We start from the raw sequence: 19,534 nt of genomic DNA, 5'->3' as shown, positions 1-19,534 counted from the left end.
CATCTGCCTATGTCTCTGCCTCTCTCTCTGTGTCTCTCATGAATAAAGAAATAAAATCTTAAAAAAAAAGTTCGATATCTGCATGGGGCTGTAAAGTATTAAGATTCTTTCTGGTTTGGGTTGGTAATTTATCTGTATTTCTCTAACTGTAACATGTGGCACATTTATTATGGAATGATTTCATCAACAGTCCATCAAAATATAATTGTGGATAATATTTTTTTTGGTTCTTACCTTAAGCAGTGTAGTTATAAAGAAATTTATATAAGACTGTTGATTTGCCTAAAACACTATGTAAGTAATATTGCCTTCATTATAACACTGATGCTTTCAAAACTCATCTTTTAAAAAAATTTACACTGGATTTCCTTGACTAATGGTCTATGCTTATTTGAAAAAATAATAATCTTATAAAACATTACAAACAACGCAATTAGTCATTTCATATCAAAAGGAAAGTTCATCTGAAAGAAGCTAGAGATGACTAGGGTGTTCATATGGGCAGTTTGGTATCCACCTTAGCATAAAGAGCCCCTGAAGTCAGAGATCTCACTTTAAATATTGACAGGGACCATTGGGCAGCTCCTGCTGAGCCTTATTTATGCAGGAAACAGGAATTATAATAATTAATGTGAACAATGCTAGAATGGCAGAGTAAAGACCTGAACAAATACACCTACCCAAGATAAAATAAAACTTGACAGTTTCTCTAAAACAACAATTTCAGGGCTCTAGAAATCAATGAAAGCTATGCAACAAAGTAAGGAGTCTTTATTCAAAACAAAATAGGAATGAAACTTTTGCAAGAATGTTTGTATGCTATATTTTCATGGGGAATTACACTCATGAATCTTTTTATCCACAGTTTTGCAATAATGCTACCAGTGAAGGACAAGCTGTGTTAACAAACACTTTCCCTCCTGAAGAGATCCTTACTTAATTTAGGGCAAGGTATGCAGAAGTTCCATACCTGTGGATACTATTAGAAAGTACAGTAGCAATCTTATAAGCAAATGAATGGGAAGACTAATACTGAAGGTAATCATAAATTACAATCCCCCTAAAAGCAAACAGAAGACCAGAAGAACCAGAAATGGAAATTTAACAGGAAGGTGAGGAAAATAAAGCATTCAGAGTGGGCTGACTTCAAAGCAGTATAATCAGTGTGTTTGAAGAATCAAAAAGCTATATTCAAGTCATAAGAGTATTATGACACCAATACATTAAATAGAGAATCTCAATAAAGAGATAGAAATTATTAAAAAAGTAAATCTAAAGGGCAAATCTAGACTTGGAAATAAACTGAAGTGAGGGGCACTTGGGTGGCTCAATTGGTTAAGCGTCTGCCTTCAGCTCAGGTTTTAAGCCTGGGGTCCTGGGATCAAGTACCACATCAGGCTCCCCACTCAGCAGGGAGTCTGCTTCTCTCTCCCTCTGACCCTACCCCTATTCATGCTGTCTCTCTCTCTCTCTCTCTCTCTCAGATAAATAAACAAAAAGTCTTTTAACGGGATCCCTGGGTGGCGCAGCGGTTTGGCGCCTGCCTTTGGCCCAGGGCGCGATCCTGGAGACCCAGGATCGAATCCCACATCGGGCTCCCAGTGCATGGAGCCTGCTTCTCCCTCTGCCTATGTCTCTGCCTCTCTCTCTCTCTCTGTGACTATCATAAATAAATAAAAATTAAAAAAAAATATTTGAGGTGGTATAGTTACTAGAGGAGCTCAAAAGCAAATTTGGATTATTATTTTATTATTTGCATGTGATATCCACATTACTCACAGCCTATGTTTGTGGGTTCAACAATTTTATTTAAAAAACTAAAGTAACAATATTTGGGGGTAAGGAGGAGGGAAAAGAGGATTTAAACAACAAAGGATGGCCTTACTACGGAAAGTATATACATTTTACTGTAAATGACAAGGAATTCAAAATTTTATTGAAATAAATCTTAGAGATTTTGTTTCATTCAATGTAAAACTAGTAACTATAATAAATTCCACCCACAAATGGAAAAGTGAGTACAAGTAAAATGAAGAAATAAAATTCAATGAACATGTTAAAACAGAGGATTTTTTTCTTACATAATAAAATTCAAATATTTTTGAAAATTAAATTGCATTTTCCTTTAAAGAGAAAACTCAATTTCAGACATTACAAACGAGACTATATTCCTCTCTATATATTCTAGTACAGCTGTTTTTAAGTCATTCAGTGCCATTTGCTCCTGCTGTTTTCAGCTCTCTTCACTTGACCATGAGCTGCAGTTTGCAACTGATCTGAGAGCAGAAAAATGTCTGTGGATATTATAATTATTATAAAAGGGTATAATCTTGAAAGATGAAGTACAATCTATGTTCAAAATGATCTAGTTATAGAAGGTAGCAAATATGTACACAATAATGAAAGACTGCCTAGATCTTCCCCACATTGAAGGTTATGAAATGACACTGTTGAATAGAATTAGAATTTCAGGCATCACAATGAGTGCAGGGTGAGGGGTGCAATAAAGGGTCTCTTCAAAATACTATTGAGCACTTCTCTTTAATGAAGTTATTCAGAAAAAAAAACAAAAACAAAAAAGTTATTCAGGTACTAAAAGGTTAAACATTTAAATTTGGTTTTATTAATATTGGTGATTCTCTGTTCCTCAGCAGTCCTATTTCTGCACAGATTACCATTGGGAGTTGATTAGTTGACATGTGGAAACTGAATCCACATATTTGGAGGTCAGCTGTCCACATTAAATTCTGCTTCTTCCCTTCATGGCCACTGTAAAAATAGAAGAAACAGAAATAATGTGCCAAAACTGTTTTTTAAATTCAAGCCTTAGGTAGTACCCAGTAAAGAAGTATTCTCAGGAACACTTTTCATTCAAAAACAATCTTGAGTAAGAGATTATTCAGATAAGATTAAAATGATATGTGACCCAAAGAAAAGAGACTTTTTCTTTTCTTTTTTAAAAAAAAAGAATTCATTTATTTATTCATGAGAGACACACACAATGAGAGAGAGAGAGAGAGAGAGGCAGAGACACAGGCAGAGGGAGAAGCAGGCTCCATGCAGGGAGCCCGATGTAGGACTTGATCCAGGGTCGCCAGGATCAGGCTGAAGGCGGCGCTAAACCGCTGAGCCACCTGGGCTGCCAGAGACTTTTTCTTTTCAACAAATTTTGGCCAGTGCCCCAGGATAAAGTTAAATCTTGATGTTCGATCATATCTGTGTATTCCATGGATCCTAAACAAAACTCCCATAGAAAAATAAGCCATTGTATTATATAACAGGAATAGTCATCACTAATTACTAGTTCCCAATAATGAATTGCTTTCTTAGTGTCAGGGATTACACTATATTATTTTGATACACCATTTCTTTTAATTTTCATATTGCTGTGATGCACTAATAACAATTCTCATTTTACGGATGTGAAAACGGAGGCTTAGAAAGATTATAGAACTCACCAGTTGTTTTATAGCTGTAAAATGCCAAACCAGGATTAGAAACAAAATCAGAAGTAGGTCACTTTTAATGAGTTTAAGTGGACTTATCATCTAAATTAGCTCCTTTATTTTATAAATAAAAAATATTTTGGAAACCATAATGGGTAAGTTCCCTGCTAACAGTGGATTCAAGACTATAGTATACATTTCTTGAATCTTAATAAGAAATAAAAATATAAACTTGTTCTTTTATGTTGAACTTCCCACTGTACTGTCTTAATCTTTAGTCATTAAACTTTACAGAGAAGAGAGATATTTAACTGAAATGATACCAAAAGAATGTTTAATCCAATCAAGGTGTTGAAAGCTATGGGTATTCAAGAAATCCATTCATTAAGCAGGTATGTGTTATGAGTCGACATGTAACAGGAACTGTGCTTGACACTGGTGTTGCCCTAGGAACAACTCTGATTTAAGAACACAAACATGGCATGCAGGGTAATAGAATAAAGAAGATTTTTTATAAGATTTCATTTATTTATTTGAGAGAGAATGGGAGAGAGCAAGCACAGGTGGGGGTGTGGATTAGGAAAGGAAGGGCAGGAGTGGGAGAGAGAGGCATGTTCCCCGCTGAGCAGAGTTCACATGGGCCTCATTCCCAGGACCAATAAAGAAGATTTTCTACGAACATACATATGGGGAAATGTAATCGGTTGAATGATGACCTACAAAAAGATATGTCCACATCCTAACCTCTAGAACCTGTGAATATGACCTGATTTGGAAAAACAGTCTTTGCAGACATAATTAAAGATCTCAAAATGAGGTCATTCTAGATTATCTGGTCTTAGATTCAGTGACAAGTCTTTTTATGTCATTATAAGAAAAGCATGAGGAGGGGGATTTGACACAGACAGAAGATATAGCATATACAGAAGAGAAGGCCGTGTGAAGACAGAGGCAGAGAACAGAATGATGCAGCCACAGGGAATTCTTGAAGTTACCAGAAGCTTGAAGAGACAAGAAAGACTTCTCTCTCTAAAGCCTTCAGAGGGTATGTGGCTCTGCTGATTACCTTAATCTTTTAACTTTGGCCTCTAAAACTTTGAGAAAATAAATTTCTGTTGTTTTAAGCCATCCGCTTTGTGGAAATTAGTTACAGTTGCCCTAGGAAAGTAATACCCGGAACATAAATGGATTTTCCTAGACCTAGAAGAAGACATGTTTTCTCTAAGCAACATTTTTTAAGTAGATTCGTCATTAAGCTCCTCCTCATGTGTCAGTGATCTAGATAGTGAACAGATATATCAAAACAAGGAAGAGTTAAAGCTTCCAATTTAAGAAACTTACTAATTACCTATTACACAAGGGATTCTGAGTCTTGAAGTATTGACAACTGTTGACTATGAACCATAGTATATTTATAAGATTTTATCACAGTAATATATAATTGTATAGTAACCTATTTAATGGTATAAATAGCTCTTCCATATGCCACCATTTGAAATCAAATAATTCTCCTAAATCCAAAAGCATACAAGCTTTATTTACGATAAATTTAAAAACCTAATAAAGGTACAATATAAATAAAAGCATTGTTTTCTCTTTAAACTGTGTCTCACTGAGAGGGAGATAGTATCATTTGACCAAACTAACATTCACACCATCTCCTTTTTTAAAAAAATCAAATCATTTTAGTCATCATCCAAAAATCCTTCATTTAAAAAAAAAATCCTTCACTTACTGAAATCCTATGTCATGGATGGTACTGAATAAGAATGTCAACATATAGAAGTAACACTAACTTGTAAGAAAAAGAAGAAGAAACTCTCCCCCCAAAGTATTACATATAAACTTTAATGGGTTATTTTTAAACATTTGAATACCAGGAATTAGATCCACTTACTTTAAGAATGAAAATGCAAGACGTGAAACTTGAAAGCTACATTCTGGCCAATAGCCTCATTTCATAGACAATGTCACTAAAACACAGAGACATGAATTACCCAATTTGCAGTTTATGGTAGAGATGGTATCTGAAGTATGATTCCAACTTCCCAGTCAATGCTATTTCTAAAATGTCCTATTTGCATGTTATTATCTAAACAATTGTAGTATCAGTGTTACTGAGACAACTAAAGCTTTATTGCAGGCATTTGTTTAGGGAGAAGATCCTTCTATTGTAAATGTCAACAAGTTTCATGTAACTACAACAAAATTAATATGCAAATAGTGGCCCAAATTATATTTAGCAATCATGGATATCTGGAAATGATTTTGATGGCTTAAAAAATAATATGATATCTCAATAAGCAGTATTTTCTATTAGATGGCATTAGGATATTACTAAATTCTTTTACTGCCCCATTGAAAGCACATAGAAAAGGGTTTCTAGTCAAAACACAGGTCTTATCTCCTAAAGCCCGCCAAGCTATTAAAAGATTATTTATTTGAATTACACTTCCTTGTCAAGTCGTATAGAGGTTGATGATTCTTTTATACGTTCTGTCAAAAGTAAGAATCACAATGCTAGCAATAGTCTTAGCAAGAAAATAATTACTCAAACTGTACTTGTAAGAATATAAATATTACACTCATCAGTACAAACTACTGTGTCATTCTCCTCATGAAAACTCAGTTTACAGAGGGCAGAGGCAGAGGGCACGATGGCCAAGAAAAATATAGTGTACTTTTTTTTCTTTCAGAAAGGGAAAGGTCTTAGTAAACATTTGAAATAGTCTTGCAAATAGTTAAGTTTTATGTAACTAACACAAACCTTCCTCTCTCCTTTACAAAAAAACCCTAACTGGATATTTACACACAGAATAATGAAATTGCTTACGGCATTGAGTGTGACAATGATTTAACAGGTACATACTTATCACCAAACTCATCAGGTTGTATACATTAAATATGTACAGCTTTTTGTATATCAGTCATACCTCAATAAAGTAGCTTTTAAGGGACACCTGGGTGGCTCAGTGGTTGGGCGCCTGCCTTTGGCTCAGGTCATGATCCCGGGATTGGGGATCAAGTCCTTCATCAGGCTCCCTGCAAGGAGCCTGCTTCTCCCTCTGCCTACGTCTCTGCCTCTCTCTATCTCTCTCTCTCTCTCTCTCTGTCTGTGTCTTTCATGAATAAATAAATAAACCTTTAATAAAAAGAAAGTAGCTTTTAAAAGTGAAATCACTGGGGCATCTGGCTGGCTTAGTCAGTTAAGCATCTGCCTTCGGCTCAGGTTATGATCCCAGGGGTCCCGGGATTAAGCCCTATGTCTCAGGCTCCCTGCTCAGTGGGGAGTCTGCTTCTCCCTCTCCCTCTGCCCCACCCATCCCCACTCATGCATGGGCACGTATGTGCACTTTCTCTCTCTCTCTTTCTCTCTCCCATCTTGCTCTCTCTCTCTCTCTCTCTCTCTCTCAAATAAATAAATAAATAAATGTTTTAAAAAGTGAAATCATTAAGATAATAAGTACAACGAACATTCACCAGTGTACATAATGCCTATAGTTGGTCTCTGTGGGAGATCAACACATGTTCTCAGACATGAATGACAAGGAAAAGCCAGAAATTGTTAATCTATGCCAGACAGAAGGTTGTATGGCTAGGAAAAGCTGGTAAAAATTTTAGAGGATAAATAAAAAATATATTCTGAAGTGTTGTGGGTAGGAGTTGTAGGAGATGGTGGATAGGTATGCGGGGATCATACCTTGGTGGGTATTGCAGACTATAAATAAGAGGCCAGAATTAATTTTAAGTTTATGAGACGCTGTTGCAGTTACTCAAATGCTACTGGTTAGGCTTCTTTGTCTGAATTAAAAATTCAGGTCCTTTCAATTCTACCAATATATCCCACATTGGTTTTCATAAGACAGCCAGCATGGGTGGGGAACATGTAGGGTTGACAAATAGATATCAATTGCTTCAGGGAAAAAAATAATTATCACACACCACATATTTTAGGAAAAGAAAAAAAGACAAAAAGGAAAGAAAGAAAAGAAAGCATATTTCTTCCAAAGGGAAGGACAGTTAGAAAACCTAGCCATGAGATTATTAGGTCTTTAAATAATTTACAGATTTAAACAATATATCTCTTGCTTGGATGTATATTGATATTCTAGTTTTATTCATTTTTTATTAAACAAGTAATATATGGAAAGAATGGACATATGAAAAATAGTAGGTACAGGTTGGAGTTTATTGTAAAATTAGACATGTAAAGAAAGACTGCCAATATAAATGAAAAAGGGCCAGTTGAATAATGAGTAAGGATGAGGTTGAGATGGGAGAAATACACATTCACAATTTAAGAATTTAAAAATTTGGGCGCCAGGGTGGCTCAGCGGTTTAGCGCTGCCTTCGGCCCAGGGTGTGATCCTGGAGACCGAAGATCGAGTCCCACATCGGGCTCCCTGCATGGAGCCTGCTTCTCCCTCTACCTGTGTCTCTGCCTCTCTCTCTCTCTCTCTCTCTCTCTCTCTCTCTCTCTGTGTGTGTGTATTTGTGTGTATCTCATGAATAAATAAAATAAAATCTTTAAAAAAAAGAATTTAAAAATTTTACATACACTTTTTTTTCCGGTTTTATTAGATATGAAAATCTGCCAACAATAAACCTGCATCCTGCAAGGCAACAGTGAACTAAAAGTGAGTGTCTGATGCCCCTTCCAGATTAGACAGAGAACTTCCAGTTCTTCACAATCCCACCACCCTCTTGTATGCTCTGTACCACCCAGCACAGATGCCTGGCTTCATTCACTGATGTCATTCTCGACTTTGTGGGCATTTAGAGGCCGCTAGCCTATAACACTGCACATCTCAATGGAAACTGAGCGTCAGACTCTCTGATATAGTACCTTCTTCATAAATCTAGGTATTTAACTTTTTCTCTCTTTTTTGGGGGGAAAATAATAACTATGTATATATGTGAATGATATGCAATGTAAGTATCTCTCTCTTGATACATATATAAATAAATAGAAAAAAGATGCACACCGAGGTGCAGGTGTCCCGGTGTTTCATTGCATTTGTATCTTTGGGGTAAATCCCCAACAGTGCAATTGCTGGGTCGTAGGGCAGGTATATTTTTAACTGTTTGAGGAACCTCCACACAGTTTTCCAGAGTGGCTGCACCAGTTCACATTCCCACCAACAGTGTATGAGGGTTCCCTTTTCTCCGCATCCTCTCCAACATTTGTTGGAGCCTCGGTGTCCAACGAAAGATGAATGGATAAAGAAGATGTGGTTTATGTATACAATGGAATATTACTCAGCTATTAGAAATGACAAATACCCACCATTTGCTTCGACGTGGATGGAACTGGAGGGTATTATGCTGAGTGAAGTGAGCCAGTCGGAGAAGGACAAACATTATATGTTCTCATTCATTTGGGGAATATAAATAATAGTGAAAGGGAATATAAGGGAAGGGAGAAGAAATGTGTGGGAAATATCAGAAAGGGAGACAGAACGTAAAGACTGCTGACTCTGGGAAACGAACTAGGGGTGGTGGAAGGGGAGGAGGGCGGGGGGTGGGAGGGAATGGGTGACGGGCACTGGGGGTTATTCTGTATGTTAGTAAATTGAACACCAATAAAAAATAAATTAAAAAAAAAAGAAAAAAGATGCAAACAGACACACACTCATACATACATACATTCTGAGTTATTATCTCCTCACATATTTCCTCCAATTTGCAGAACCTGGTAAAAAGAGGGTAAAATGCAAAACAACGATGGTGGCCACATGGTTTTTTTGGTCTAGAATTATAACAAGCCCATAGGTGATCTTGATTCTAAATGAACCTTCTCGACAGCTAATGACTTCTTGCGGTGCCAATGACACCTGCATTTTTTAAAGTAAAGGTCTGAGCAAATTCACTATATCAGCATCCCTGACTTTCAGGTACCTTTTTGTTTTGTTGTTGCCAAAGGTTATTGGGACAAAGCAGAAATGACAGATTGTGTGGAGACCATAAGGCTGGTAGCAGCCCACGGCAGTCCAGACAGCACCAGGGAACAAAACTTCCAAGACTGCCAGGCCCTGTGCTCTTTCATCAAGACTGCTAAAGGATGCAGGTGGCCTGGAGATCAGGGCACCCTCACATAACACAGGAGAAAGAGTGAATATTTCGTCCCACCTGTTCAATTTGGCTATTCTTCATTTGATACAAATATCCTCAGGAGCAAGGAGGCCTACTTTTAAGGAGAGGTCAAATGTCCTCTTTTTTTTTATCCATAAGATTAAAAAACAAATGCAAACTTATGGAAAAGCAAAACAAAATTATAACAACAAATAAACATGTTTGTAAGAAGCAGAAAAGGGCAGAGAAAACCAGAAGGTCAAAGATTTCTATAGATATTATAGATAGGGTGTGTGGTTTTAACCTTTTCCTGCCATGGAGAGGATTATCTCCTGCATTTGTTTGAACAATTCCCAGAACCAAAAATGTAACTTCCCTGGGAATATTTGCTTTACAGGGTATACCTCAATTGCTCCAAAGTCCTCTCCAACCTCTATGGTGGAACTTTTGATTTAGATCAATTTCTAAGTCTTATTTCCTTCCATTGAATGGTAGGTTTTCCCTTTCTTATTCTCCTTATTCTCTTCACCAGGAACCCAGGCTCCATTTGACATGCCCAGTTTTCACAGCCCCACTCTCTCTGCCTATCCCTGGATCCTGAGACTTAACTGGCCAACTGACCCACAGTGGAGGCATCTAACATCTAAAGTCAGCATTACCCCAAAGGCAAAGCTGTTATGCTGTTGAATTACCCACAACCTCAACCCTGATTGACTTCAGAGACTGTACTCCTAACCTCAGCAGAATTTCATTGAAACACAAGAAAAAGAATGAATGAAAGGGGTAAAATGCACTGTCCATTCAGAGGCAGGTGTATCAGCTGGAGTTCAGAAAATTAGGAAAGAATGTGACTTCAGCCACCCCAAACAGATAGTGTCCGTATAAACAGACCAAAAGGTCTACCAAAAGTAGACCAAAAGAGCCATCACCAGAGGGAGAACACAAGACAAAGGTGCCAATTCAGGGACATCTGCAGTGTGTTGTGAGAACAATGAAAAACGGGCTGTTTAAGCTATTTTATTTTTAACTAGGAGAGCAATAATGGAAACTTGCATTGTAAGATCATGTTCTAAAATCATGTGCTTGATGTTTGATTTATTTTCATTCATGAAGGGATCTAATAAAGTGCAGTGCTTATGAGTATAGATTCTACTTTAGAAAGATCAAAACTCAAATTTCCTCTGGCACTATCTGTGTGAACAAGGATAAATTCCATATCCTCTCTAGGTCTTGTTTTCCTAATTTAGAGTGAGAATAATATGACTTAGATGTCAGATTGACTAGAAAAATCGAATGAGGTAATGCAGGGAAAAAAATAAGTACAATGCTTAGCATATAGAATTTTTCAGGAATTATATTAATATATAGTATGCTAATAATTAATACATATTATATTATTAAATCATCCAATTCTCTTTTTGGAGCATCTATTAGGTTCCATTTGCTGTGCTAGGCACTAAGCATAGAAGGATGAGTGAAATTGATTTCCTGTTCTCACCTCATTATCTATTTGAAGAAAGTGGAAATTTAGCCAATGGTTTCAATACTATATCAGGCATAATGTGATTAAGGTAAGTACAAAAGCCCTGGATTTGCTGCAGTGGACTGAGCAGCCACAGGGGTTGAGGCGTTGAAGAACTTCCCTGATTCATTCACTCAGAGCTTGTGAGGTCAAAGCAAGGTTTCCAAGATTTAGAAGTGATGAGCTAACAAGATCCAGGAAAGTCTTCCAAGCTGAGGCAACAGCAGGTGCAGAGGCTTCACAGAGTTCAGAGTAGGCCCCGCCAAACAGTTCACCTGGAGCACACCCAGCTAGGACAGATGGGACTGGAGGATTTCCCAAGGATCTGCCTTTTGTTCATACTGATGTGAGTGGGGATGGTGGAGGATGTGATCTATTGTGTGAAAATCACAAAGAGAAAAAGGAGAGAGGTGAGTGCTTCATTTAGTTTGCTAGAACAGCTAAATGCATGGACTTGAGAAACACTCATGTTTTGTGTTTTTGTAGTTGGTTGTTACTTTTGTGACTTTGGGCACCTTAATAGTTATAAACCTCATTTTCCTTATCCATAAAATATGGACAGCTCTTGGGGTACCTAGGTGGCTCAGTGGTTGAGCATCTGCATTTGGCTCAGGCCAAGGTCCTGGGGTCCCTCATTGGGCTCCCCATGGGGAGCCTGCTTCTCCTTCTGCCTATGTCTCTGCCTCTCTCTGTGTGTCTCATGAATAGATAAATAAAATCTTAAAAAAAAAAGATGAAGACAGTTCTCATAGAAGTATGCGATTAACTGAGATAATGTGAATAAGCAATCAGCTCAGTGCATAGATTGTATTTTCTAGCTCTGCTTATCACTCATTATTTTATTAATGATAATAACTTTGAGTTAAGAGTGTTGGGCAGAGTTCCAAAGCTATGCTTGCTGCTGTCACCACCTTTGCTTGTGTCAATAAAATGTAATAATTCATAAAATTTATATGGAGAAAAGGAAAACTTAACCTTGAAAATGAAACACCAGATTACAAAGAAGAAAGAATTAGAGAAAACCTTGCTTAAATACCATGCATGATACCTTGGTTTATCTTCCATGTTTCTTCCTTCTCTAGACTTCCCTCCGTTCCCTAGTTCTCCTCTTCACTTTCTTCCATGATCCCCATCTTGCCCACAGTTTTCTAGACTGTCTTTATCCCTGTAACTATATGAAGTAGGGGGAAAGGTCTTATAAAAAAAGTCACAATGAAATGGGTTGTCATTTATGACATGGGAGCCTACTCCCTTATACAGCTAATTTTATCAAGGCTTGAAAACTGACACAAAATTTCTTTAAGAGATTTGGAAGTTGAGTCATTTGAATGTTATGTTAGAACTAAAATGTCACAATAGGAATATCCAATAGCACTTAATTTTTTATCATGTGACAAGTACTGGCTAATACCTGCATATAGGATAGTGTGATCCAATGGTTAACTATATCTTTCTTATTTAAAAATGGAGGGACTAAAGTAATTTGGTAAAGTCACCACAAGTAATAAGTGACTTTTATTAATTCAGAGTCTTTGACAACAAACAAACAAACAAACAAACAAACCCAACCATGCGTATTTGTGATGGGAGAAACCACCCTCCCATTTCACAGTATTCTGTTCACGGAACTGCTAACTACAGTGTCTCTTTAAGGAGTAAGTACACGACCGAAGCTAGATCAATCATAACCTTTCAAGAATTGAATCCACGTTGTGGCCAAAAGGACCTAAGGTAGTTGAAGCTGAGTTAAAGCAGTGACTGTGCTTTAAAGAAAATGCCATGATTTCCTGCTACTGAGTTTCCTGGGAATCTCCTAATTCCTGTATTTCTTGGGATTTGGCTACATAGCTCCCCCATCAATTATGTGATTTACCCAGTTCAATAAGTTCCCTTATTTCAATTATGTAGCCTGAAAAGTCCAAACCAGAAAATAGAAAAAGTAAGTTTCTTGCTAACCAGTTGGTGGGCATTTACGGGCAAGACCTCTTCTCTCCAGCCATTGACTTCTAAACCTATAATATGAATAGATGTTTGACACATCTTAAAAATTTTATGTTTCTATCATTTTATATGAGTCTTTAATACATTTCTCAAACTGACATTTTCTACATCTCGCTGGGAAATTCCTGGAACCATTTAATTCAAAAAGGCACCTGGAAGATAATGGATAACACCAGCATGTGAATGGAAAATACCTATCACTCCTGTTCAAACTTTCTTATTCCTCTTCCAAGGCAGATATTACTAATCAATCACAATATTCATTCATGCCAAGCAAGAATGGATGAGGCCTCATTATCCTACTAAAAACCAAACTTACATGCGAGATAAAACTTATTTGTCAACATATCTACATGGTGCTGAAATGCTACCTCACAAAAAGCGACAGATTTCACAAGTACCTTTTTTTTTCTTTTTTCTTTTTTTTTTTTTTTTTTAGGATTTACTTATTTATTCATGAGAGACACACAGAGCAGAGACATAGGCAGAGGGAGAAGTAGGCTCCTCACAGGGAGTCCGATGTGGGACTCCATTATGGATGCTGGGATCACGTCCTGAGCCAAAGACAGACACTCAAATGCTGAGCCACCCACACATCCCACATGTACCATTTTGAATGCAAAGGTTGCAATGCTAGGGCCAAAATGTTCTTATGTCCTTCTTGCATCCATCCCTGGTAACCTACCTATCACAGATCTCTCTCACTCTCTCTCTCTCTCAATCCCTTTCTCTTTTTTTAATAGCCAGAAAACTCATTGTCCGGACCTTGTTTATATTCATTGGGAAACATGATTATACAATGTCTTGTAGAATTAAATAAGTTTTCTTATGTTCATTCTTTTGCTCATTATTCAACAAATACTTGCTAATTTGCTTTTATGTGGTAGGCACTGACCTAGGCACCATGAATAAAACATGAAGAAGATAGACACAGATTCTCCATTTATGGAACTTCCTCTTTCACAGCAGATAAGCAATAACTGAAAAGAGTGATAAATGGAGTATAGGAGCATATAGTAGAAGCATCTGTGATATAAATGTTTCTGGAGAAAATGCAAATTGAATTCTAGAAGATATGTAGGAACTAGAGTAGTACAGATAAGCATTTCCACAAAAAAAAGGGGGGAGGGAGGCATGGGGAGTAAATATCTAGTCAGATAAAAAACAACTGGGGCACTTTGTGAGAACAATGGGAAAAACAAGCTGATGAATTAATGGAGGATGGAGAATTCAGTCTCAGATGTAAGGTGGAGCATTGCAAGAAATGGTGTTGAATGTCCATGAAGGGGGTCTATTAATAAATGCTCTTGAAAGCAATCTAAACCATATGTGGATAATGTTTTAGAAAATAAGGGAACTTATTGAACTGGGTAAATCACATAATTGATGGGGGAGCTAAGTAGCCAAATCCCAAGAAATACAGGAATTAGGAGATTCTCAGGAAACTCAGTAGCAGGAATTCATAGTATTTTCTTTAAAGCACAGTCACTGCTTTAACTCAGCTTCAACTACCTTAGGTCCTTTTGGCCACAACGTGGATTCAATTCTTGGAAGGTTATGATTGATCTAGCTTTGGTCATGTATTTATCCTTAAAGAGACACTGTAGTTGGCAGTTCTGTGAACAGAATACTGTGAAATGGGAGGGTAGTTTCTTCCATCATAAATATGCATGGTTGGGGGGTGCTATGCTGGCAAAAGGAGTTATAAAGAATAGAAGGCAAAAAAACTCAAGACATGCCTACTACATCATGATGGGAAATGTGAATGCTAAACTGAGGACAGTGCAGTGATACAGAAGAGTTAATACAGGAGAATAATAAACAGGTCTGTATTCAAGGAAACTTGTAAGAACGGATAGGGGTGGACCATCCTGGGGACTGCAGGTAAGCAGGTCTGAGGATGGATGGAGATTTGTACAAAGGAAGAGTAGGAGGTATAGAGAGAAAAGAATTGGTTCAAGAGACATTAATCCTGTAGAATGAAAAGGGCAAGAGGATGCTATATGTATCATAGCAGCTAGCACATTTCCAGGAACAAAGCAGGAGCCCAGCAAATATCTACTGATGTGACTTATATGCAAACCCTCTGGCTTAGGAGGTGCTTAGTAAATTTTGGCATTTGTATACATTCTGTGCATCACAATATCTACATTTTTTCCAATTTGTTCTTCATTTTACATATCATTTACAATAATTATTTTTAATCCCACCATTTATAGTTTGTTGCCCAATTATAAGTAAACGCACACTTGTTCATAAGGAGAATATAACCATTCCATTTAAATGAGAATCTTTGTCTGAGGGCAGCCCTGATGGCACAGTGGTTTAGCGCCACCTGCAACCCAGGGTGTGATCCTGGAGACCCGGGATCAAATCCCACATCGGGCTCCCTGCATGGAGCCTGCTTCTCCCTCTGCCTGTGTCTCTGGCTTTCTCTCTCTCTCTCTCTCTTTCTCTGTGTGTGTGTGTGTCTCATCAATATATAAATAAAATCTTAAAAAAAAACAAAAAAAAAGAAAGAAAAATTGAGATAAATATTCTAAAAATTTACATTTGTTAATGGTGGTGGCTTGTAAAAAGATCAAATTTCAGCTTCTCTCTCTTCCATAACTACAATAAACACAGCAATGTTCTTTTCCCATTTTTCTTTCTTCTTTTTTTTTAAAATTTTTTTATATTTATTTATGATAGTCACACAGAGAGAGCGAGAGGCAGAGACATGGGCATAGGGAGAAGCAGGCTCCATGCACCAGGAGCCCGACATGGGATTCGATCCCAGGTCTCCAGGATCGCGCCCTGAGCCAAAGACAGGCGCTGAGCCGCTGCGCCACCCAGGGATCCCTCTTTCTTTCTTTTCTTTTTTTTTTTTTCTTTTTTTTTCTTTCTTTCTTTCTTTCTTTCTTTCTTTCTTTCTTTCTTTCTTTCTTTCTTTCTTTCTTTCTTTCTGAGAGAGCACAGGTGTGCACATGCACGGGATTGAGGGGCTTGGAGGGAGGGGCAGAGGGAAAGAGAGCCTTATGCATGCTCCTCATCCAGCATAGAGCCCAACACACAGCTGGCAGCTAGTCTCATGACCCTGAGATCATAACCCAAACAGAAATCAAGAGTTGGACGCTTAACTGTCTGAGCCACCCAGGCACCCCTACCCATTTCTGAGAGGAAGAAATAATTGACTCTGCACATGGACTTTGACAGCAATTAATTAGAAGATACAGATGTTAATGTTTTAATAGAATCTGATATTAATTAATGAATTATTTGTTACGTTAGTGTAACAGCAGCCCAAATTACAGATAATTTTATGTTTCTGGAACAGAGAGAGGTGACCAAAAGAAAAAGAAAATCAACAAAGTTCCAAAACAAAACAAAGGAAAACATTCTAGAGAGAAAGTTGCTGTAGCATACTGACTCCAGTAGGGATTTGGGAGTTACTGATGAAAATCTGTAGTCATCACCCTATGCATGACTGTCACGAAAAGAGGAAAATGAGAAAGCAGAGCTAGGGCTCAAGAGAGTCAGAATTGAAATATAAATTAAATGTAATCATGCCATGTATTACCACCTCAGCTCCTGCACAGCTCAAAAACCCATTTCACTATAAACACAGTACCATGCTGTTCCATCTGTAACAAGTTGACCTCAAAGGGGGAAAAATGATCTATTCTCACAACCTAAGCTTACTCTTGATTAAAGGAATATGATTGTAAGGGCAGTTTTGGCACCCCGTTGCAATTCAAATGAACTCCTCAAATTTAAAAGAATCTCATTGATCAAGCTGGTAGTAAACCTCTCCTTTTCTCCCCCTCTTAGTCTCTACTATCTTTTTTTTTAATGTTGAGATATATGTTATAATATATATTATAAAAAGTTGCCATTCTACTCTCTGCTATCAATCGACTGATTATTGAGGCTAACAAAACTATTAAAACCTAAGAAGATAAGACAAATAAGATAACAGAAGAAATAAATACAAGAAGACAGAGAACAACTATTATCTTCAAAACGCTGAAAAAAACACCCCAACAAACTAGAATTTAGCACGTATTTAATTATCATTTTAAAGTGAGAGAAAAAATAGACATTTTCAGACTTATAAAGAATGTGGGAGTTTACCACCAAATTAACTTTACTAAAGTAGTTATTAATCAATGTAATCCAGAATCCAGAAGGAAAGAAAACAATATAAAATAATGAAAAAACCTAGTAACTCCTAAACTCTATATAGTTTAATTAAATCTACTTTCATTAGCAAAACTAAGTTCCATTAACTCCTAATTGTTTAAAAATAATATTTATAAAATTTATTTTGTAAAAGAACAATAGCTTCTGGCTATAATGGAATAACTAAGATCAAACATACTTTCTTATTGCAAACAATTAGAAAACTGGAATAACACAAAACTCCACAGTATTCAAACATTAAAAAACAAGAAGGATCATGATCACAGAGAAAAAGAGAAGCAAATGAGGTGAGCCCTGTGATTACACCAGCTTTCTGTCTAGGTTCAATATCTTAATGTTTCAGCAAGATCCTGTTAAGTGGAGTATGGTAGTCTCCCTGAGTTGAAATGATGCTCGACATCATTAGTCATCAGGGAAATGCATATTGAAACCACAACAGGTGTGCTCAGTCAGTTAAGTGTGTGACTCTTGATTTCCTCGCAGGTCCTGATCTCAGGGTTGAGAGATCCGGCCGCACGTTGGGCTCTGCACTCAGCAGGGAGTCTGCTGGAGACTCCCTCTGCCTCCCTGCCCATGTGTGCTCTAACTCAATCAATCAATCAATCAGTCAATCAAATCTTTTTTTAAAAAATCAAGCCAAAACAAATACCAACCCCTACAAACCCACCAAAGACGCTAAAATTAAAAATACTGAAGGATGTGGACTCACCATATGATCTTGCACTTGCTGTCCCAGGCATTTGCCAAGAGAAATGAAAACATGTCCATGTGAAAATTTGCACATGACATTTATAGAAACTGTATTTGTAATGATAACAAAAGAGAGAGAAACAACCCGAATGTCCAACAAGTGAATATGGATAAGTAGTCTGTAATTTCTAGAAAAAAAAATCTAATTGAGAGTGACAGAAAGAAGGTTAGTATTTGCCTAGGTCCAAGAAAGTGAGAGATTAATGGCAAATGAGCTTTATTGAGATTAAACAGGCAAATTATTGCATAATTTGTAGAAACTGCACACTTTCATTGTTTTTAAGCTATACTTTAATATAGTTCATTAAAATGTAATGATGAAAAAACTAGAGAAGCATTATATAGCTAATACACATATGAGAAGATGTTCAACTTTACCAGGATTTGGGGAAATGTAATAATACACTAGAATCAGATTTACAAAAATTAAAATGTCTGAAAATACCAGCTGTAGACAAAGATGTGGAGAATCATGGGATCTCTATACTTGGGATGTGAGAGTGTTCATTGATAAAACCGCTGTGGACAATCTCTTATATATTTGGGGGTATGCTAACCCCAGAGAGCTATGTGAACAATGACCTATAGTCAAATAGCCTGGGTTCAAATCCTTCTGATCTAATTATCATTAACTTTTGATTCCTTATCTGTAAAGTGAGGATAATGAGTAAAGCTACTTCATAAAAATGTTAACATTAGATAAGTTGATATATGTAATATATGTAAAGTCTTAGAACAATGCCTGATTTGATCTGGGAAAGTTACACAGGGAATTTTAATTCTTTCAACATTTATCTTCACTTTTTTCTTTGAAAAACATTTGAAGCAAATTGGATAATGTCACATTTTGTAAATCATGTGTTGAGTCACAGATGTTTATGTTACTCTAGTTGAACAAGTTCAAGATACTGGAGTTTTATCTTAAAATCATATTTCTTCATGTCTTTATAAAAAGTAAGAAAACAGGGGGATCCCTGGGTGGCACAGCGGTTTAGCGCCTGCCTTTGGCCCAAGGTGCGATCCTGGAGACCCGGGATCGAGTCCCACATCAGGCTCCCGGTGCATGGAGCCTGCTTCTCCCTCTGCCTGTGTCTCTGCCTCTCTCTCTCTCTCTCTCTCTGTGTGACTATCATAAATAAATAAAAATTAAAAAAAAAAAGTAAGAAAACAGAGGACAGGCCTATGAAATTAACAGTTTTTCTTACACTGGGGCTAATTCATTTGCTCATCATATTTGTGAGCCCCAGCAGCAAGTATGTTTATAGTCCCACCTCTAAAATAACAAGTCTTATTTTCAGCATTGTTTTCAAACATATTTCACATTTACAGACTTATTTTTCATCCACGTATACATATCCTTGTAGTTTTACCAGATATGGATACAAAAACTGAATTTATATTATTAAACATTAATGTAAATGTTTAGTTCTTTCACCATATTTAATATAATTTCTTTTACTAAGATTTTGCTTTCATTATTTTTTGATAACTTTCTGATTTTGCTTAATTCCTCTATACTCTGGTCTGGTTTAAAGATGATGAGCCTATCCTCAAGCATCTA

Source organism: Canis lupus, chromosome 4 (genome assembly GCF_048164855.1).
Source record: "Canis lupus baileyi chromosome 4, mCanLup2.hap1, whole genome shotgun sequence".
NCBI classification, from domain to species: Eukaryota; Metazoa; Chordata; class Mammalia; order Carnivora; family Canidae; genus Canis; species Canis lupus.
This window is presented reverse-complemented; position numbering follows the sequence as displayed.